This window comes from Lynx rufus, unplaced genomic scaffold (assembly GCF_022079265.1).
Source record: "Lynx rufus isolate CCGP_SWC_20201006 ecotype Redwood Valley unplaced genomic scaffold, mLynRuf1.p SCAF_3, whole genome shotgun sequence".
NCBI classification, from domain to species: domain Eukaryota; kingdom Metazoa; phylum Chordata; class Mammalia; order Carnivora; family Felidae; genus Lynx; species Lynx rufus.
In genome coordinates, this window is record NW_025814845.1 from 96638178 (window position 1) to 96662603 (window position 24426).

At 36.3% G+C, this 24426-nt stretch overlaps 1 long non-coding RNA gene across 1 annotated transcript in view; it reads right to left on the bottom strand.

Moving 5' to 3' along the window:
* Positions 1–24426, bottom strand: part of LOC124521287 (uncharacterized) — a 51624-nt gene that overhangs the window by 8730 nt on the left and 18468 nt on the right. Inside the window, exon 3 of the long non-coding RNA XR_006964442.1 lies at positions 14742–14814. This is a non-coding gene — a long non-coding RNA (uncharacterized LOC124521287). The remainder of the gene's footprint in view (positions 1–14741; positions 14815–24426) is intronic.

Genomic DNA, 24426 nt, shown 5'->3' on the forward strand with positions numbered 1-24426 from the left:
GCAAGAAGTTATGGGATGCTATATTTGAAAGTATGGGGAATCACCAAAGCCAGGGGACCAAGTAGAAGTTATAGTCAGATATCAGGTGATCTGCAGGTCATAAAGAGCCTGACTGGTACCTGATAAACAAAGAGCAATGGCCCACCTTTCTGGGAGCAATTGTCTTGAGACAATTGTCTCTGTTTAGAGCAGACTAAGTGGTGCACCAGCTGCAAAGTCTCCATCTCTGAGGCTGTGAGAATAGTTTAACCCAGAGCCTGGTAGTAATGAGCCATGACCAAGCTGCAGAAACGGCTTTGTGTGAACAGAGGCCCCTGCCAACAACTTGAGAAAATGCCAGTTCTTCCTGTACTCAGATACTAGTCAGAAAAGGAGGAAGAGGAGCCAGGACTCCAGGAGGCTGGAAAGACAGATGTGATAGGGAGTTAATCTTTAAATTCGTAGAATAAATTACCCAAAAGGCATTCATTTAGACTGAGGGAAAAAAGGTCTAAACTAGAATTTAATGATATATGTAGTCCTTATTATTGCTAATCTCCCATTAGGCAAATAGGGTTTTGTGTGAAAGATGATCTCCTTGTTGAAAATACGGAAAGTTTAGATCTCTGTTGTTTTCATGTCTATTCAAATTCTTATTTCCCTAAATAGCTTTTTCTTAAGTTCTTTTGTTTATGTTCATCTGTAAGAGGAGGCTACTATATAGGAAAAATGAACCTATTATACTTAAATCCCCAGTATACAGTCCAGCCTTCTTTCATGGATAAAAACATATAGCTTGGGTAATTGACTCCAGATCCAGAAATGATCCCTAATTAGAAAAGCCAGTCATGTCACCTACTTCCCTTGCCAGTAACTGGTTGAGGAACCTAGATGGATCATTGTAGGGTTTTCCCCCAGCAATAGGCAGGTGACTTATGCTAAATAAGAACACAGGGAAAGATTTATTCTATGGATACAAAAGAGGAGATTTGTACGTAAGAAAATAAGCAGTTCTTTGATTTACGTAGCCATATTATAAGCACGGGGAAAGAAGTTAATATGGCACAATGTAGACAGGAGACATGGAGGGACCTGAGCCCTTAATGATATTCTTGAGCTGCAGAATCTAACAAACTTGGGGCGCCTGGGAGGCCCAGTCGGTTAAGCGCCAGACTTCAGCTCAGGTCATGATCTCACAGTCCATGAGTTCGAGCCCCACATCGGGCTCTGTGCTGACAGCTCAGAGCCTGGAGCCTGTTTCAGATTCTGTGTCTCCCTCTCTCTCTGCCCCTCCCCTGCTTGCACTCTATCTCTCTCTCTCTCAAAAATAAACATTAACAAAAATTAAAAAAAAGAATCTAACAAACTTGAAACTCACACAACTTCTACACTTTTGTAATTTCTTTGTTGTTTGAGCCAGTTTGTGGCTGGAATTTTCTTATTTGGAACCAGAAGCATCCGGATTGTTACACATCAATATGAAAAGTCAGTATGAAAAGTCATGCCACCGGCAGTTCCTTTTGAGTTCTCAAATACTTGTATTGCCAGTCAGTACTAAAGCTTTAACAGGAGTTAATGGGCTATTCCTAAAATAGCAACAGAAATAACCACAGTAGCAGTCAGCTTGTCTCTTCAGTCAGAGATGCCATATTCTGTAGTCCCATTATAAAGATCAGTGAATTGTTCTCCTTATTGAATTCATTTTTTTTTAATTTTTTTAACGTTTATTTATTTTTGAGACAGAGAGAGACAGAGCATGAACAGGGGAGGGGCAGAGAGAGACGGAGACACAGAATCTGAAACAGGCTCCAGGCTCTGAGCTGTCAGCACAGAGCCCCACGCAGGGCTCGAACTCACGGACTGTCAGATCGTGACCTGAGCGGAAGTCGGACGCTTAACCGACCAAGCCACCCAGGCGCCCCTTGAATTCATTTTTAAAAAAGACAAATGTATTTCTTAAATGGAGAGATGGAGTATTTTCCAGGAAAGAAGAGTATCCCCTATTGACAAACAATCTCCAAACCCTCCATGCTAGTAGAAAAAATTTTTTTACAAGAAGATGACTATCATGTAATGACATTACTTTTATAATTTTCATTTCCACTATTTGCTAAAAACCACCACACAAGTGCTACCTCTGCAAACACACCTGTGTGGAGTTCATTTCTAATATATAAAATTGGGTAGAAATTACTCTGCAAGGTATTGCACAAAGAATTTTAGAGGGAAAAAAAGTTATATAAATCCAATAGACTTAACTATTTTGAAGAGAAAAAGGAAGAACCTAAAAGGGTTTTGTTTGTTTGTTTTTATTAGCTTTACTGTACCAATAGAGGAATTATATACAGGTTCGCTGAAATTCTCTTTTATCTTAAAGCAGCCTCTCTTTTTATCATTAGAATAGCGTGTTTAAATACTTACCTGAGACAAAAGTACCATACTGCTGCTAATGTTTTGTTCACTACATCATGTAACTAATTGTTGCAACATGTGTGAAATGACATATCAGGTAGGAAGTTCAAAAAGACAGAGATTCTAAAGGAACCCACTACTGCGTTCTCCAAACTCTAGATGCAGAAGCACTATTAAAGCCAAGGGAGATTTATATTTTAGATAAGTCAGTTGATGATAGACTTAAAAAAAAATGTTCTTACTTGTAATACTTGCCTTTAGAATACATCTGCATAGGCAAAGCTACTCTTAATTCTAAATTCTAAAATTGTGACCTGAACTTGTAAGAGCTCCCTTTGCTACTTAAATTTCCATTCAGGATTTACTCTAGGAGATCTTTAGAGTTAGTCAATATTTTCTTAAAGTTTTTTAGGTATTGAAAATAGTATTAAAATGATTAATGTCTAATCAGATAAAAACTATATAAAAAAGAAAAGATATGGTCCGTGTTTAGCTGAAAAATGCATAGCACATACACTTGATAAAAACAAGACCCTTCATACTCCCCGATGAGACATCACTCTTAGAGTGAATTTTTCATTTATTTTATAAATAATTTTATTTTATAAAATAAATGAGCTTTTCTAAATGGACCTCTGAATAGTTCCTTAGAGCTATAAGATTATATTATCTTAAGAACATATCAATATTAAAAGCATATTAACAAGGAGTAAAAAATGATCAAATCTAAGCAGGATCCTTGAGAGAATTTGAAGCCCCATGGGGTGAAGTATTAGTGCTTCTGTAATGTTCCCATCAATAGAATAGAATCTATACCATAAGTCTTAATCTGTATTTTTAATAAATATCATTAGATATCTCACATTATCTTATTTTTAAAAAAGGAAATTATAATACCATAGCTTATTCTCCTATATTGTATCTCAAATTATATTTTACATGGCCATCAAATGCTCTGAGATTTTTCCCTTGACTTACTATTTCTAACAATTCAAAAATAAATTCTATCTTAAATTAATTCTATTTTTATTAGCTAAGAATATCAGAATTTTGTTTAATTTGGGCAAGCTGCTTCCTGAGTCTGAATCTCAATTCTTTGGCAATTAAGTGAGAGAGTGAGGATGTTGGATAAAGTTGTTTCCGTAGTGTCCAAAGTGCCCATCGAGACTGAAACTTGATGATTCTATAGACCAATTAAGAAATACCTACTACATTATGTTTTCTGGTGGACTGTGGAGCTACAGGCAAAAATGGAAAAGTTCCGTGAAAATTACTACATGTAGCTGTGAGAGAAAACCTCAGAAATTGATTTTACAAATAAAAATCTTGATTTTTTTAAAGTAGCCATTTTCCAAAGTAACAGAGGTTTGCTAGTATTGCCTGAATAATTTGAAATTATGTAACCTACTAAAATAACTATTTTGAGGACATCATCATTCATTTGAAAATAAAATTCCCCAAAATTTTATTCAGTAAAAGTGATATTCCCAAATACCCAGGATCTTGGGTATATAGGTATATAGATGGATAGATGAATAGATAGACAGATAGACAGATAGACATAGATATAGATATATCTATCTGTCTGTCTAGCTATCTATATATTTTTTCCCTTTTTGAGAATCCATACTTTAGTAAAAACTAATTATGAACTCTTCTTTATAATACATGGCTTTTTGCCACATAACAATATAAAGATGTGAAATTCATATACACCAGACATATCCTTAGAGGCACTTGATACATGTCTCTTTCTGATATGTTCTATAAAAGTAGAAAGATCCACAAAGCATGTGATGATGTTCTCAATATCTTCTTAAAGTTCTGTACAGGCAAATGCTCTGACCTGTAGCAGGTGAGAGGGATGGGATTCTGAGACAGGTTATTTGTGATAGCTGATCTCACTAGAATTAGACTCGAGGCCTGGTGTTCAGACACAGACTACTATTGCCAATCCTATCCCACTGAAAAAGAAAGACTCTGGATAATATGATTTTTTCTTTTCCTCAAAGGATTATAGTCATAGATTTTTGATGGTTTATTTTTGTCACATACTATGTTATATATGTTTTGCTGTACCAGCATTTTAAAATGAGATTATTTGCTTCTAACAGTACAGCTTAGGAAACCTTTTATACATATTTACTATATATAGCACATGTCTAAATTGCATTTAAATTATTCATTATTCTGGAAAATAAAAATATTTTAACTACTTAACCAGAATTTGTAAGACCTATGAGACGGATTGTTGTTCAAAATGGCTACAAGATCTAAAAGCAAATTTTAAATATTTTTGCTTAAAAAATTTGTTGTTTCCATTGTAATTTTTATTATATAAATTTTGCATTCAAAATTTTGAAATTGGATCATCAGTTTGTACTGTACAAGCTAAATCTATGAAGCAAGTACAAGTATTTATAAATAAGTAGAAAACCCCACTCTTTACCCAGACAACGAAATGGAGGATTGCTTATAAACAATTCTTGGCTTAGTAACAATTAGTGATGTCTGCACATCCAGTGCCTGAATCCACACTAAACACTCTATCTTTTAAATCATTTATAAAATTTTAGTGTAATGTATAACCTCCTTAAGTAAAACTGTTTACATTTATAACACTGAAAAGAATTCAGAGGGGAGCCTGGGTGGCTCAGTCGGTTAAGCGTCCGACTTCAACTCAGGTCACGATCTCGCGGTCCGTGAGTTCGAGCCCCGCCTCGGGCTCTGGGCTGATGGCTCAGAGCCTGGAGCCTGCTTCCGATTCTGTCTCCCTCTCTCTCTGCCCCTCCCCCATTCATGCTCTGTCTCTCTCTGTCTCAAAAATAAATAAACGTTAAAAAATAATTTAAAAAAAAAAAGAAAAGAATTCAGATTCTACTCACCAGTGTGTTTTAACCTTAATCAGAGAAAAAATTAACATGGATCCCATTCTTGTTCAACTCTTGGCTTGTTCAAAGCTGGCAGTTAGCATCAATAGGTCCTTTCACAAATAATCTTATTTGTGAATAAAGTGAATTTATATCATCAACAGATTAATCATCAGCTACTGAACAGATGGGAACAATTTTTAGTTACTCTCAATTTTATCAGATTTGTAATATTAACTTAACTGTGTTAAAACCTCTGTGTTAAAAACCTCTGTCTTATATTATGTATTCTTCATGTGGATTAATTTATTCCTTTTTTGTGAAAGATACATAGTTTTAGCAATTTCCATTTTGTTTTAACAAGCTTTTCATGTTCCATTAAGTTTTTCATTGACCCAAATGTATACTCATTCCCATAAAACTAAAATCTTTGAGTACTAATCTGAAGTATGATTGGATTAAAAGAATTTTCTGCAAGAGAGTAGTTTTTTTCTAACTGCTTAGTAGACAATTTGCCTCGTTTAATCATTTAAAATCACTAAATACAATATAGTAAAGATCTTTGTTATCTCTACTTTTCATTTCCATGATAAAAATGCCGCATTGGAAACTTTTGTTTGTAACACTCAGATTACATCTATTAACATAGCATTTTATGCAGAACCTAAATATACAGTAGGGAAAAACAACTATGAGAATTTATCCAATTATAGTTAATCCGCATTATTTGTGCATTCTGTATTTGTGAATTATGAATTCATCTACTTGCTAAAACTTATTTGCAACCCCAAAATCAGTACTCAAAGTGCTTTGGGGTCATTCATGGGCATACACAAAGCAATGAAAAATTTGAGTCACCTGTTTTAGGCATTACTAGCTGAGGTCAAACAAAGCCATGCCCAACCTAGTTGTTTTAGTTCTCATATTGTAAACAAATGTTTTCTGGTGGTCTTTTGAGCCATGTTATTTCACTATTTAAAGTGGTCCCCAAGTGTAGTGCTGAAGTATTTCCAAACTCAAGAAGGCTGTGATGTGCCTTATGGACAAAAAGCGTTGGATAAGTTTCATTCAAGGCATGCATTGTAGTGTTATTGCCTGCAAGTTTACTGTTAAAGAATTAATAATATATATTAAGTGTCTTTAAATAGAAATACACACAAACCAAGGTTATGTGTTGATCAGGTGATAAAAATTTTGTGATCAGAGGCTTTCAGGAAACTAATTCTGTATTTCTGGTAGGAGTAATGATTCAATATGCATTAATTCAGTATTCACAGTGATTTTATAAGCCTTAACTACTGCAAGTAATGAGAATGTATCATATCCATTTTCAGGTAACTAGCATTATCCCCAAGTATACTATACCCTTTTTAATTTCAAGGACTATAGTGATATCAATGCACACTGAGTGGAACAAACGCTAATTCAAATAAGCAAACCTGGGGCGCCTGGATGGCTCAGTGGGTTAAGTGTCTGACTTCAGCTCACGTCATGATCTCATGGTTTGTGGGTTCAAGCCCCATGTCAGGCTCTGTGCTGACAGCTCAGAACCTGGAGCCTGCTTCAGATACTGTCTCCCTCTCTCTCTGCAACTTCCCCACTCACGTGCACACCTCTCTCTCAAAAATAAACATTAAAAAAGTTCAAATAGGCAAACTACTCATGAGAAAGGTACATGTATCATGGGCAACTCTGCATTTTTCTTGGATTATCATTTATTTGACAGGGACTGTGCATTTACAGAAACTATTACAGAGCCACAATTTTTTTCTTTGAAATGTTCTATAATAAATATTTTATAAAGTCATTGTGAATCAATTTGCAACGAATTTGACTCTTTAATCAACATTATTTCCTCATCTATATACTTTCACAGATTGACATTTCTAGAAACTCTGATATAAACTCTGAAAGCTGCACCAGGATAGAAAATGCCTTGAAGCACAGATAGGAAAGATGCTAAGGGAATTACGATCTCCAGCATTTACACAAGTCCTGTTCTTAACAACCACTTAAGTCAGAGAAGAAAATAAAATCTGTTATGACCTTATCATATGAAGGAGTGAGCCCCACTTCCTTCCACTTTCAATGAAACTTCAATTTTTCTTTGATTCAGGCCACACTGTCCTTTCAAAAGCATGTGAAAATTTTTGTCTTTTTTTTTAACTGCTGAAGCAAAAGCTACATTTCAGATTCTCAGGCTTTTGCAAATATGAGATTATTTTAGCACAATAAAATTTTTGAAACATTTTTAGCATGTTAGTAAATTAACAGAACTTTTTTGCAGTCCAAGAAAAAAAATAACTGTTTTAGATACATCTGAAACAATAGCAAAAGCTATACGTTTTTAGAAATTTCTTAAAGCAATACAAATCCCCCCTGCTGTCCAAAGCTGAAGGCAGAGTTTCCTAACAACCTTGAAATATCCTACCATAAATATTTATTGATACTTTAAGAGTACTCCTTTTGTACTAGTGGTAGATTTTAAACAAGTCTGCAAATGCACTTTTACTTGAACTCAGCTGGGAGTCTTAAGAGATATAATCAATGGAACTGTACTATAATTGAATTGCAAAGAATGAAAGAAATAAACTGCATAACAAAATTTGATCAGAAAGAGCTCTTTCTAAGGGAAAACTTTTTAGAGTACGTTGGAAAATAAAGCTTCTGGAAGGCCTTGATTATTTTTTAATCACATTAGCAATCTGGAAGCCCTATGACTCAATGCAGAGAATGCCTTGGGCTTCCCCAGGAAAAGATTATATTGATTTCTGCATCAGGTCCTGAACAGATGGATGAGGGTCATAGTCCATTATGCTAGAAATCAATGCCATTTGACTCTATCACTTTCCAAACAATGAATACTCTGTTGTAACTGATGCGTCTTTTTATTTTAGCATCTTTTATAAATTCTAAACACAATGCCATCCTATTAAATCTTCATATTCTACTCCCAAAGTAAAGTAATTGAAAGAGGTAATTACAATTTTTAAAAAGGGGGGTGGGTCAGGCTGCCAGTATAAATACAGATATTATAAAAATTCTTTATCCCTACCAGAAATTCCAACTCAAAATTGCTATCATGAAAGCTCATAAGAAAATGTCTGGACAGTGACACCCGGAAATGTTCCAGACAAAATCTTATCTAATGTGCAATCCATCTGGTGCTTGCCCGAAAGCAAACTTCAGACAGAACCGGAATATAATCCAGCTGCTTTCTCAAGTGGCACCCAAAGGATCTTCGACATCCTCCACTGTTCCATCTATGCCAGAGGAATCTTTTATTCAGGCATGATTTCTGTTAACACAAGTCATAAATCTTTTATTTATGGTATTTAAACACAGTTACCCATATAAGATTGCTAGGTTTTCCCTTCTATTCTTGCAGAACTTAATAATTGCCTTCCTTGTTAACAAACATGCTTAGGAAAGAAGTATTCTTTTAACAAGGAGAGTTCCTCCGGGCATTCTTATTTTTTGAAAACTTCAATTTTGTTTTGTGTGCCTCTTTTGAGATGATGAAATTCATGATTGAGAGCTGGTTGGGACTTTCCATTTTCTTTCTCTTGCTCCCTTGCCTTTGAAATAAAGGAAGAATGGGATGCCTGGGTCTTAGGATCTATTTCCTCTCCTTTTCAGACCTCTTAAATTCCTGAAAATGCATCACCTGCTGAAAACCAAACTAGGAAAGAAAATACTTTGAATGACATATAAATAGAAAGAGACTGGAGGAATTATTGGTACTCGTATTTCATATATTTTACTTCACATAATTATGAGTTTTGACATTTCATATATTTTACTTCACATAATTACGAATTTTGACATCTATGTACCTAGGAAGCTTAGGTCTTAAAGTCTGTTCAAATAACCATAAAACTCAAAATCAAAACAAATAAATACATTTTATGAGCTTCTGCCAATCACTGATTTGCAAACTGGAATGTATAGAAATTATTTAAACTGTGCTTACTGTGCAAAATACACGTTGGCTTATAATAAAACTGGTACCTAACATGTATAGGGCACTTATGGAACAAGCATTTTCTAAGCACTTTACATAAATAACGTCAAGGTAATTATTCAGGCAAATACCAAAACTACCCCTCATCTACACATGTTACATTTGGGATATAGAGGGGTCAAGTCATTTGTTCAGTTTTCCTGCAACTGGTATGCGGTTAGAAATGGAACCCATTTTTGGACGTGGGTGCTTTTTGAAAAGTGAATCATTAAACAGGTTTAAATCCCACCCTCTAGGTTTAAAATTTCAATCTCAAAAGTGATTCAAAGTTTTATGAATTAATTCATAAAACTAGAGATCATCTTTCATAATTCCCATCAGATGCTGAAATCCCTTGAATACTTTCTTTGAATCCTTTGAATTTTTATATATTCCAATGCTATTTATTTTGGTGAGGCTCATCTTTATAAACTCCTATTCAGCATATCTTGTCTCGGTTTTCCAGGTTGTTACAGAAGAATCCCATTTCTCACCTGAGATTCAGTTGATCTTCAGTTTTCTCACCTCAGATGTGTTCCATACACAAAGCATTTCAGCCTCTCCTCTGCAGCTCTTGAAATCACTAGACAACTGGGATGATAGATGGCACTTATGTTCCCAAAAAGAAAATGTCAAGCTACTCCTTCATTGTCAAAACTGTCAGAAGTTGTTGAAGTTGAATCTAGAAGCTCGGCTTACAGTGAATGAGCTCGTTAAAATATCCCCTTCACTCTCCTGGTCTCAAAACTGTACTCTGGGCTTGCCTCACTGTGCTCTTCCCCACCAGTGTCCTCAGCAGTAATGGGACAGCAACACAGAAGTTGAACAAGGGTGTTAAGAGTACAAAGGGGCTGGGGAAAGGCTGTACCGTTTATCTAAAAGGAAGGAGAAAGCTGAAATAGCAAAACATAATCCTATCAAAAGGAAGATAGTGCCTATGGGAACTTCGTTTGATAGACCATTTGGAGAAAACTTCATACTTGCATTAGCCAATCTCCCTTTATAAGCACAGTGCCATTGTTTGTTAAACAGTTACATTTTCTACCCCGGTGTTTGTATTGATGTATATTTGTATACTCTTTCTGTTACTCTTTATTATTATATAGCTATAAAATAGGCCCTATTTGTGAACAAACAGTGACAATGATAGAAATACAGTGACTCAGAAAGTCTTGAATATATTGCCCAATAGAGACAAATTATTACTTAGGTAGCAATAGTAACAGCAGTATTAGTGTGGGTAGATGTTTTAAAACTTGGTCTATGAACCAAAACATTCCCTAAAACAGATTTTCATTGAATTTTTGTCAATATTTTTCATTTAATTTAGGAAAATATGTAATCAGATATGTCAGGGAGAGATTATTATGTTCTATCCCATTTGAGATGCTGGCCTCAGCATGCTGATGCACACTAACACAAGTCTTCAGCGTGTTATTAAAAGAAATAGATTGAACTCCTGACATGAAATGGGTAAGCTGCGATATTTCTATTAGTTTAAAAATAGGACATTAGAGTGTGTGTGTCTCCAGAATTTCTTATCACTCTGGTTGATTTTTTTTTCCCAATCTGTTCATCCTCTCCTAACATCTTTTCCATTCAGCATTTCTTCCCCCAAAGTCCAAATATTTTTTTAATTATGTGATTATAAATAATCTTCTAACTTAAAAACTGGTCTATTAGTTGTGAAATTAATTGTAGAGGACACAGTTATTAACCATCATATAATTTCTTTCTACAAAAATCCTGGATGATTAAGAGGAAAAACTAAATGGGTTATGGATTGGGCTGTAGTGTTTACAATTTTAATAGTGTGTAAGAACTTACATGACTGGGCTCTCTATTTAGTGTCTACATTTATAATACAATGTCACTACTTAAGAAGGAACTGATCTTTATGAAAATATCACTCTGTCTTGTATATTTTGGTGTATGGTCAGTTCCTACTATACCTCATCGTTACCCTCAAATGCCCCCTTCAAAACCGAACTTCACTCCACCTCTAGTTTCCTAAAGGACTCATCACCCAACACAAAGACAACCACTTTATTCTCAGATCTTTGTAATAAATTGCCACAAGTTCTAGATTTGTTGCTTTATGGCATTTTGCACATTATTTCAGGAATGCATGTTAATATAGTCACAAAAAACAAAAAACGTAATTTAAAATTCTGTTGTGTCTGCCCCATCATAACATGCTGTGCTTCTGGAAGTTGGAGCTCAATAAATGCCTTTTAAATAACCGAAATATATTTTTCTGCCAGTAGCATGCTGGTTAGGAGTTTTCTGAATCAATTCACATCTCCCAAGAAATGAGAAACTCATCAATGCACGAGACTTAGCCAAATGATAAATATAACATTTCTGCAGAGAAAAACAACATGGTGATTAACAATCTGAAAATCTGCCCCAAAGCTGAATAGCCCTTTCTTATTATTAAGATCTATATAATCACAACAAAAATTAGTTTGGACCTAATCCCAGAATTCCTCTCAGCAGTGCGTGTACGTGCCTTATGGGTGCCGTGGTATGGGAAAACACCGAATCCATTGCTTCACTTGTGACTGATTTGGACACAGTCACGGAGCTGTAGGCTAAGGTTGCTTCTGCATTCTTTCTGAACAAAAACGATCCCTTTGGCCAAAAAAAGCAGATATTACATTTATTTTTCCACATTATTTTTAACTATTAGTAGTGCTACGAGACACAATAGCAAATGGGGAAGGAATGTTGTTAAATTGAACCCAAATGGAGTTAAAATTCAACTTATTCTCATTGTAATTTTATAGTTAGTGATTTTTTCTTCTCTTCAATGATTTCCTCAAAATCAAAAACACGTTAATTATATTTTGGTCCTTAGTTTTCTTATAATAATTGTGATAATAGGCATATTTTTCCAGATCAGGAGGAGATATAATTTGCACACCAAATGTGAGAAAGAAGTTGAAAAAATTTAAATAATTCAGACAATAATTTAAAATATATACTTGGACTTCAGGTTCTATTTTGGCTATATAAATCATGGCATGCCATTAGTCCCATTGTAAGAAGTAGAAAAAGATATATTAAATCAAAGAAAAAAATTTACATTTAAGAGCTTTGTATGGAAAACAATCTAAACTAATTGGTGCTTTGAAAATTAGCAAAAATTGGCAGCTCCTTAGCTCTGAGAGTTATTTCTAAGTAGAGGTGGGAAATTGTGCCTGCCACCAGTAAAGGAATTCTTGAGAGGTTAAGAAGAACCAATCGGGGACTTTACTGGCTGCCTAGTCTGATGTGGTGGACGGGGACCTGGAGGACATCCAAACTCAGAGCTTATTCTCCCTGATCACCAATTATTTGCCATGGGCTTTAGCTGAGTGTGTGCCAGTGTGAGAAGGAAAAGCAGACACATCTTAGTGTCTCACTTCTTAGATTCCAAAGCTCTGCACGTTGCAATACATACAGGACAAAATTGCCATCCTGTATTTGGAAATCATTATTCCTTATTTATGCCATTTTTTTTCTTAATTCCATTCTAATCATTTTCTTTAAGATGTTAGTTTTTCTTAACACTAGTAAGTTTTACATTAATTTTAAAGTATTAATACTGTTGGAGCCAAGGGCAGGCTGCCCTAGGTGGGACACTTTGGCATGAAGATTATTTTGAATTAAAGGCCATCAAAACCCAGCAGATTTAGGAAAAGTTCTTTTACCACCCTCCCCCCCCCCCCCCCCCCGCCACACAGTGCCTGAAAAGAATTTAGAGGATCTATTCCAGGAAGAGAACTATCACTAGCATTATACTAGGAAATGTATACTAACTAGCTATGGGAGTATGGTAGACAGGGAAGAACCTAGCAAGGCCTAAGTTTGATCAAAGTCTTCCTTGTCCTATGGTTTCTGAGTGCCCCAGTAAACATTTGTTTACCAAACGTTTAGTCTTTTTTCATCTTTCTGTAAATTAGTTTCCTTCTTTTGAAGTCCCAGATCCCTATCCCTTCTCCTTAGTTTAGAATAACATGTATACCTCATCTTGCCTGTCTTTGAAATTCTTTGAAATTTCCTATTGGTGTGGATTCTCCCTATGTAGGAAATTAAATTTGATTTTTTTCCTGTTAATTTAGCTCATGTCAATTTGATTCTTAGTCCAGCGAGAAGCACCTTGAAGGTGACAGGACATTCTTGTTCCCTGACAATACAAATTGGTACCTAAAACTTTTTAAAATTATGAAAAGTATTTCATCTAAAGCTTAAAATGTATAATTGTTCACTCTTATGTGAATTTTCCCATTTTTGCCTTCCTCTTTTAAGAATTGAATATACGGTACTCATTTAAAATATACAACTGTCAGACCTTGAAAAGGGACACAGTTAGTTTTAAAACTAATGGAAGAAAGGACTAGGACAGAGATTAGAAGAATAATAAAATAATTATTTCAAAGGCTTAAATGCATAATACAAAAATCATATACTCAAGATAATTTGCTTCTAGCACATTAAAACCCATGGACATCAAGTTTATGGCAGTAAAATGTTACTAAAGAAATTTAGAAAATTATGAAAAAATATTAAAAAATAATCTAGAGGACAATATTTTACATACTTTAATGTAACACATTTATATCAATATTGAGCCTTTCAAGTAAAAGGATGGTATATAAAAAAAATGTCTTTAAATTGAGATCTCCGTATACCCATAATATATCCCAGAACAGATGATAAAAAGGAACCCAGAATGACACATTGCAAATAGCTATGACATTTCTAATAACTTTAGAGAGATAACTGATCTGTCAGTGATCATCAGAAGATAGAAATTTTCTATCTAGCTTCTTTTTCACCGGGCATTTTTAAAATTCTGTCACCTTAGAACTGTTTTTCTCTTAGTTAGAATACAATAGTATGTGTTTGTATTCACCCACTATAGATTTTACTTTTTTAATCAGTTAACTTCCAAAATAAATGATGTTCCAATCTTTGCTGGTCTATAACAGTCCTATTTCTTTTTTTTTTTTTTAATGTTTATTTATTTATTTTGAGAGAGAGAGAGAGCCAGGGGAGGGGCAGATAGAGAGGAGAGCGAGAAAATCCCAAGCAAACTCCGCATGGTCAACATGGCACCCAACTTGGGGCTCGATCCCACAAACCATGAGATCATGACCTGAGCCAAAATCAAGAATCATAGATAAGTAAATGACTGAGCCACGCAGGTGCCCCTAACAGTCCTATTTCTGAGGGAATTTCCCTGATCTCAGATTTTATTGTGTTTTTGTTGTTTTAGTTTGGGTTTTGAGTTTTGGGAATTTTGTTTCATTTTTGCTGTAGGTTGTATTAAAAGCATTATAATTACTAATAAGGGAAAAAAAAACACTTTCTGTCTTCCAACTCAATTTTGAGGCTATTGGTATCTGTTGTTTGCCTGGATGCCAGCTAGAAGACACTGATCTGAACCCCTGCCATGGGGAAACCTCAACAGCAAAGTTAAGTGAGCTCACCTTGCGAGAATGGCTCCTGTAGAACTCCAGCTTGCAGCAAACTTAATCCCGAGACAATAGCACCTGGGAGCACCTGGGCAGAGAGGTAACTGAAAGTTGTTATTACAACTACCATTGAGGAAGAAGAAATTTTCCTCTAAGATTTTTATAGTTGGACTAAGAATCAAATTAACATGAGACAGATTAATAAGAGAAAATCAGATTTAACTTCTGACATATGGGAAGTCTACACAGACATGAAATCCCAAAGACAGTCATGTAAAATGAAGTATATATGTCATTCTAAATAAGGAGAAGTGAGTACAGGTCTGGGACTTCAAAGGGAAGGGATGAAATTCACAGGAAGATAAAAAAAAAGTCAGTGTTTAGTAAATGTCTGCTGGGACACTCAATCAATGGGACTTAGAGAGGAATTTTAACAGACTTTGAAACTTCCTCCTTGTCTATAATGTAGTTATCTGGTGCTCTATCTAAATTCTTTTTAGGCAATAGGTTGGTGGGGGGGGGGAGGGAGGTCAAAGATAGGGAAGGTCATCATAATCTCCATGCTGAAGTAACCCATCTTGGGGTGGCCTGTCTTTGGCCTCTGTACAACACAGCATGTTTATTGCTTGGTATAAAATGATATATAAATAAATACATATTTACCAATTTCTAAGTACATTATCTTTGGATATGACATGACCATTGTACTTACAGATAGAGGACTAGGTTTTTTTACCTAGGTTTTTAGAAAACCAAAACACAGTTAATCTTTTTTTTTTTTTTTTCAACGTTTTATTTATTTTTGGGACAGAGAGAGACAGAGCATGAACGGGGGAGGGGCAGAGAGAGAGGGAGACACAGAATCGGAAACAGGCTCCAGGCTCTGAGCCATCAGCCCAGAGCCCGACGCGGGGCTCGAACTCCCGGACCGCGAGATCGTGACCTGGCTGAAGTCGGACGCTTAACCGACTGCGCCACCCAGGCGCCCCAAAAACACAGTTAATCTTAAGTGTAAATACAGTTTAATAAAGATGCTTCTTTTCCTTTAGAAAAGTTTTGCTCTGATAAGTAAAAATAAATGCTCCTTACATAATTGTAAGATTATTTTCACAAATAAATAGATGATGTTGATTACTATGCAGGTGCTTCTCAATTGTCAGCTCATAAAAAATCTAAAATATTGGCTTGGGTAATCAAGGCCAGGTACAATTAGGACCCTGGTATTAGCCTGCATTTTTTTTTTCTGCAGCACCTATCTCATTTCATAATACTCTACCTACTTATGTTGTTAATTGCCTCTTCTCAAAAGGTAATCCTAAAGGTCAAGTTTTCACATCTGTATTCTTCATTGTGGCATTCATAGCTCCTTAAGCAGTGCCTGCTTGGGGGAGGAGAAGGAAAAGATTGAAGATGGCAGTGTAGGAGGATGCTGGGCTCATCTTGTCCTGCTGATTGCTTAGATACCACTGACATCTGCCTAAATAACCCAGAAAAACGCCAGGAGACTAGCAGAGTGGACTCTCCGGAGCCAAGCAGTAGACAAGAGGCCAACGGAGGAGGGTAGGAAGGGCGGAGAGGCGGTTCATGCTACACAGACTGGCCGGTGGGAGCCAGGGCAGTGGAGGGGCATTCCACCTGACAAGGCAGAGCCCTCAAAGTCTGGCTTGCAAAAGTGGAGGGGCAGGACTCCATGAGTTCTGACAGCCAGCAGGACTTAACATCTGGAATGTTAAAAGTCAACAGCTCTGCTCTCAGAGAGCAGGGAGGGTGAGAGGACACTGGGAGGGACAGTTGTTGAGTCCCTCAAGACAGAGCTCAGCTCAGCAGGGGAACAAATATGCTGGCAAGTGCCATTTCCCTCTTCCATCCCCCAGCCAAAATTCCAAAGGGAACCAGTTCCAGTCACCGAACTTGCACCACGCAAATGCGCAATGCTGTGCTTCTGTGGATCCATCCCTCCCATGGGCCTGCCTCCCTCCCAGTGCTGCAGGGTCCCTCCAGCAGGGGATCACTTATGGCAAAGCAAACTAAGCCTGCACCTCCCACCCCTGTGCACCTTGCAGATCCACCCCAGCTAATACACCAGATCCCATCGAAGCAGCACCACAAGCCTGGCAGTGTGCAAGCAGCCCAGACAGGGGCCACACCACTCCAGAGTGAGTCCTGACCATGGGAGAGGGGAAGATAAGGTACACACCAGTCTGACTGTGGCCCCAGCGGTGGGCTGGGGTCAGAGAGCAGGTCTGACTGTGGCCCCGCCCACCAACACAAGTTACTGTGGACAGCACAGGGGAAGTGCCCTTCAGTTTAGAGCTATTGCAGGGACTACCCAAAAGGATGAAACGGAAGAATTCTCCTCAAAAGAAACTCCAGGAAGTAGCGACAGCTAATGAATTGATCAAAAATGATTTAGGCAATATAATGGAAGAAGAATTTAGAATAATACTCATAAAATTAATCACTGGGCTTGAAAAAAGCATAGAGGATGGCAAAGAATCTATTGCTACAGAGATCAAGGGACTAAGAAATAGTCATGAGGAGCTAAAAAGTGCTATAAATGGGGTGCAAAATAAAATGGAGTCTGCCATAGCATGGAATGAAGAGGCAGAAGAGAGAATAGGTGAATTAGAAGATAAAATTATAGAAATAGAGGAAGCTGAGAAAAAGAGATAAAAAAGTCCAGGAGTATGAGGGGAGAACTAGGGAACTAAGTGATGCAACCAAACGGAACAATATCCATATCATAGGAATTCCAGAAGAAGAAGAGAGAAAAGGCCAAAGGTGTATTTGAACAAATCATAGCTAAGAACTTCCCTGATCTTGGGAAGGAAAAAGGCATTGAAATCCAAGAGGCACAGAGAACTCCCTTCTGACGTAATTTGAATTGATCTTCTGTACAACATATCATAGTGAAACTGGCAAAATACAATGATAAAGAGAAAATTCTGAAAGCAGCTAGGGATAAACAGGCTCTGACTTACAAAGGGAGACACATAAGAATAGTAGCAGACCCATCTACTGAAACTTGGCAGGCCAGACAGGAATGGCAGGAAATCTTCAATGTGATGAACAGAAAAAATATGCAGCCGAGAATCCTTTATCCAGCAAGTCTGTCATTCAGAATAGAAGGAGAGGTAAAGGTCTTCCCAAACAAACAAAAACTGAAGGAATTCATCACCACTAAACCAGGCCTACAAGAGATCCTAAGGGGGATTCTGTGAGTGAAATGTTGCAAGGACCACAAAGTACCAGAGACATCACTACAAGCATGAAACCAACAGACATCACAATGACTCTAAACCCATATCTTTCTATAATAACACTGAATGTAAATGGACTGAATGCTCCAACCAAAAGACAGAGGGTATCAGAATGGATAAAAAAAACAAGATCCATCTATTTGCTGTCCACAAGAAACTCATTTTAGATCTGAGGACACTTTCAGATTGAAAGTGAGGAGATGGAGAACTATACATTATGCTACTGGAAGTCAAAAGAAAGCTGGAGTAGCCATACTTATATCAGACAAACTAGACTTTAAATTAAAGGCTGTAACAAGAGATGAAGAAGGGCATTATATAATAATTACAGGTCTACCCATCAAGAAGAACTAACAATTATAAATGTCTATGTGCCAAATACAGAAGCCCCCAAATAAAAAAACAATTAATCACAAACATAAGCAACCTTATTGATAAGAATGTGGTAACTACAGGGGACTTTAATGCCCCCGCTTACAGCAATGGAAAGATCATCTAGACACAGGATCAATAAAGAAACAAGGGCCCTGAATGATACATTAGATCAGATGGACTTGACAGATATATTTAGAACTCTGCATACCAAAGGAACAGAATATACTTTCTTCTCAAGTGCACATGGAACATTCTCCGAGACAGATCACATATTGGGTCACAAAAAAGCCTTTAATAAGTATAAAAGAATTGAAATCATACCATGCACATTTTCAGACCACAATGCTATGAAACTTGAAATCAACCACAGGAAAAACTCTGGAAAACCTCCAAAAGCATGGAGGTTAAAGAATACCCTACTAAAGAATGAATGGGTCAACCAGGCAATTAGAGAAGAAATTTAAAAACATATGGAAACAAATGAAAATGAAAATACAACCATCCAGATGCTTTGGGATGCAGCGAAGGCAGTCCTGAGTGGAAAATACATTGCAGTCCAGGCCTATCTCAAGAAACAAGAAAAATCCCAAACACAAAATCTAACAGCACACCTAAAGGAAATAGAAGCAGAACTGCAAAGACACCCCAAACCCAGCAGAAGAAGAGAAATAATAAAGATCAGAGCAGAAATAAACAATATAGAATCTAAAAAAAAAAAAAACCTGTAGACCAGATCAATGAAACGAGAGTTGATTTTTTGAAAAAATAAACAAAATTGATAAACCTCTACCCAGGCTTCTCAAAAAGAAAAGGAAGATGACCCAAATAGATAAAATCATGAATGAAAATGGAATTATGATAACCAATGCCTCAGAAATACAAGCTATTATCAGGGAATACTATGAAAAATTATATGCCAACAAACTGGACAACCTGGAAGAAATGGACAAATTCCTAAACACCCACACTCTTCCAAAACTCAAACAGGAAGAAATAGAAAACTTGAACAGACCCATAACCAGTGAAGAAATTGAATCAGTTATCAAAAATCTCCCAACAAATAAGAGTCCAAGACCAGATGGCTTCCCAGGGGAATTCTACCAGACATTTAAAGCAGAGATAATACCTATCCTTCTCAAGCTGTTCCAAAAATAGAAAGAGAAGGAAAACTTCCAGACTCATTCTATGAAGCCAGCATTACTTTGATTCCTAAACCAAACAGAGACCCAGTAAAAAAAGAGAACTACAGGCCAATATCCCTGATGAATATGGATGCAAAAATTCTCAATAAGATACTAGCAAATCGAATTCAACAGCATATAAAAAGAATTATACACCATGATCAAGTGGGATTCATTCCTGGGATGCAGGGCTCGTTCAACATTTGCAAACAATCAATGTGATACATCACATTAATAAAAGAAAGATAAGAACCATATGATTCTGTCAATCGATGCAGAAAAGGCCTTTGACAAAATTCAGCATCCTTTCTTAATAAAAACCCTCGAGAAAGTCGGGATAGAAGGAACATACTTACACATCATAAAAGCCATTTATGAAAATCCCACAGCTAATATCATCCTCAATGGGGAAAAACAGAGCTTTCCCCCTGAGATCAGGAACACGACAGGGATGCCCACTCTCACCGCTGTTGTTTAACATAGTGTTGGAAGTGCTAGCATCAACAGACAACAAAAGGAAATGAAAGGCATCAAAATTGGCAAAGATGAAGTCAAGCTTTCACTTTCTGCAGATGACATGATATTATACATGGAAAACCCGATAGACTCCACCAAAAATCTGCTAGAACTGATACATGAATTCAGCAAAGTTGCAGGATACAAAATCAATGTACAGAAATCAGTTGCATTCTTATACACTAACAATGAAGCAACAGAAAGACAGAAACTGATCCCATTCACAATTGCATCAAGAAGCATAAAATACCTAGGAATAAACCTAACCAAAGATGTAAAAGATCTGTATGCTGAAAACTATAGAAAGCGTATGAAGGAAATTGAAGAAGATACAAAGAAATGGCAAAACATTCCATGCTCACGGATTGGAAGAATAAATATTTTAAAATGTCAATACTACCCAAAGCTATCTACACATTCAATGCAATCCCAATCAAAATTGCACCAGCATTCTTCTCAAAGCAAGAACAAGCAATCCTAAAATTTGTATGGAACCACAGAAGACCATGAATAGCGAAAGTAATATTGAAGAAGACCAAAGCAGGAGGCATCACAATCCCAGGCTTTAGCCTCTACTACAAAGCTGTAATCATGAAGACAGCATGGTATTGGCACAAAAACAGACACATAGACCAATGGAATAGAATAGAAACCCCAGAATCCGACCCACAAAAGTATGGCCAACTAATCTTTGACCAAGCAGGAAAGAATATCCAATGGAAAAAAGACAGTCTCTCAACAAATGGTGCTGGGAGAACAGGACAGCAACCTGCAGAAGGATGAAACTAGACCACTTTCTTACACCATTCACAAAAACAAACTCAAAATGGATAAAGGACCTGAATGTGAGATAGGAAACCATCAAAACCCTAGAGGAGAAAGCAGGGAAAAACTTCTCTGACCTCAGCCGCAGCAATTTCTTACTTGACACATCCCCAAAGGCAAGGGAATTAAAAGCAAAAATGAACTATTGGGATCTCATGAAGACAAAAAGCTTCTGCACAGCAAAGGAAACAACCAACAAAACTAAGAGGCAACCGATGGAATGGGAAAAGATATTTGCAAATGACATATCAGATAAAGGGCTAGTATCCAAAATCTATAAAGAACTCACCAAACTCCACACCTGAAAACAAATAATCCAGTGAAGAAATGGGCAGAAGACATGAATAGATGTTGTTTTAAAGAAGACATCCATATGGCCAACAGGCACATGAAAAGATGTTGAACGTCACTCCTCATCAGGGAAATACAAATCAAAACCACACTGAGATACTACCTCACACTGGTCAGAGTGGCTAAAAAGAACAAATCATGAGACTATAGATGCTGCAGAGGATGCGGAGAAATGGGAACCCTCTTGCACTGTTGGTGGGAATGCAAACTGGTGCAGCCTCTCTGGAAACAGTGTGGAGGTTCCTCAAAAAATTAAAAATAGATCTACCCTATGACCCAGCAATAGCACTGCTAGGAATTTATCCACAGGATACAGGAGTGCTGATGCATAGGGGCACTTTTACCCCAAAGTTTATAGCAGCACTTTCAACAATAGCCAAATTATGGAAAGAGCCTAAATGTCCATCAACTGATGAATGGATAAAGAAATTGTGGTTTATATATACAATGGAATACTATTTGGCAATGAGAAAGAATGAAATATGGCCTTTTGTAGCAACGTGGATGGAACTGGAGAGTGTTCTGCTAAGTGAAATAAGTCATACAGAGAAAGACAGATACCATATGTTTTCACTCTTATGTGGATCCTGAGAAACTTAACAGAAGACCATGAGGGAGGGAAAAGGAAAACAAAAAATTAGAGAGGGAGGGAGCCAAACCATAAGAGACTCTAAAAACTGAGAATAAACTGAGGGTTGATGGGGGGTGGGAGGGAAGGGAAAGTGGGCATTGAGGAGGGCACCTGTTGGGATGAGCACTGGGTAATGTATGCAAACCAATTTGACAATAAATTTCATACTAAAAAAAAAGCAGTGCCTGCTTCATAAATATTTGTTGAAGGAATATTTAAAAGAATGTCTGAGGTGATATGAAGACTTTTTATAAATGTATCTAGATCATAACTAGGAGAAGTTCTTATGTGATCCGAAAAATCTTTCTAGTTACCTTCTGACTCCATGTTTTTTACACATTAAGAATTAAGAATTCCAAATTGCTCCTTCTGGCATTTATTCTTATTTTGTCATAGACTAGCATTTGTGTTGTGCTGTCTAGAAATTTTAAACAGCACATAACAAACAAAAATCATGGAAACAGTATGTATGGAGATATCTGTTGCATAACAACCAATATTCCTCCTCATTACAGATCTTTCATACATGCTGGGAAGCCAAATGTCAGTATCTGACAAATTGTTGAATGTAGCAATATGCATCTTTCCTAAGGTTTGGAAGTCAGCCTCCATACCCATGATGAAGCTTTAATTGTGGAGGTATTAGTATTCATAGGTACGTCAAGAAAAGACCACTTTGTCATTGTGCATATCTATTAAATTTTATGTTGCTTCAATTCATCAAAACATATTTTTAAATACCTTTTGAATTAAATAGACTTTGATCTGATATCGAAATCTCAAAATTTTGATCGTCTAGTTTTATAAGTTTAAAAATATGGAATACAAGTCAGGTACCATCCATTTACTTATTTCTTTAGATCTAAGCATGGCAGATAAACGAAATATATAACAAAATTGTTTTGAAGACCATTGGGATGTTCAGGAATTTTTTTCTAAAAATTCTATATATGTAATTATAGTATATAATATATATATGTAGTATATACATAGTATATATGTAATTTAGTTCTAAAAAACCTATACATAGTTATATTTAAGGCAATTAATTTTATTTAAAAATATAGCCATGGTCAACTAAGAATTGTGAAGTTTTCTATAGCATATTTCTTATCTTGTAAAAACTTAAATTAATGAACAAGATGTCTAGTTAATACCAATATCTTGCATGTCAAAATTTATTGACAAGAAAATGTTTTAGATGCATATCTAATATTTCAGGAGGCTTTATAGTCAAGGATTTTTTTTTTACTGTATACACAAACAAATACCATTTATTGCCCTACAATACGCTAACATTTACTTTCTTGTAAAATAAATCATGCACAACACATTTTTAAATATGATCCCTAATAACAAAGTTTGACAAGGTGCTTGTTTTTAATCTTTCATGGGAGGTTTAACTCCAATCTGAAATGCTATTTACATTCAGCAGTACAATCAATTCTATCACATTCTATTTTACTGGAAACAGTTTCACTGAAATGTGCTAGTGTAAATGGGTTTCAAGATGTTTATTAAATATCTCATAAGCCTCTCAGCAGTACTAGACTGTAATATAGTTTTAAAACATTTCGGGGCGCCTGGGTGGCGCAGTCGGTTAAGCGTCCGACTTCAGCCAGGTCACGATCTCGCGGTCCGTGAGTTTGAGCCCCGCGTCAGGCTCTGGGCTGATGGCTCAGAGCCTGGAGCCTGTTTCCGATTCTGTGTCTCCCTCTCTCTCTGCCCCTCCCCCGTTCATGCTCTGTCTCTCTCTGTCCCAAAAATAAATAAAAACGTTAAAAAAAAAAATAAAAAAAAAAACAAAAAAACATTTCAAAGCTGTGGGTCTACATAACATAAAGTAAAATATTTGTAATTATGGTGAAATCTCACAGAGTTAGACACTTCATTCAAAATTCCTAATAATTTAAACCCATTGGTATGATGTCTGATTTCTTCTGGCTTCTGACCGTAATTTAATGAGGAAAAACAAACAAACAAACAAAAAACTTTTAAGGCAGAAGCAATTTACACATTTAGAATCCCTGACATTGTATTATGAATACAAATTCCTCACTATAGAATTGTTAATACAGTTGTTTATCATTGGAAGGGCTAATTGACATCACTATTACTAAAGAAGTTGAGTTAGAGGCTGTCATATATAAAGCTAACATCTAACTGAGTGATTAAGTATTTTAACAGAACAGTTCTTAACATTCCAAGAGATCTAAAACTCATAGCTCATACCCAAATATAAAGGCATTTGCTTTCAATACTTAAAATTATATTTACAGCTTATGAAATAATTAATACTGGATTTGTGTTAGTATTCAATGAATTTATATTATACAGTTAAAATAAAACTCACGTGTTGCATTGTATCAGTGCCCCATTGTTGCTATAAGAAATTATTAGAAAATTAGTGGCTTAACACAACACAAAGTTATTCTCGCTCTTACAGTTCTGGATGTCAGAAGTCCAAAATGAGTCTTTTAGGGCTTCCATCAAGGTGTTAGCAGGCTGATTCCTTCTGGAGGCATTAGGGGAGAATCCATTCCTTATTCTTTCAGCTTCTT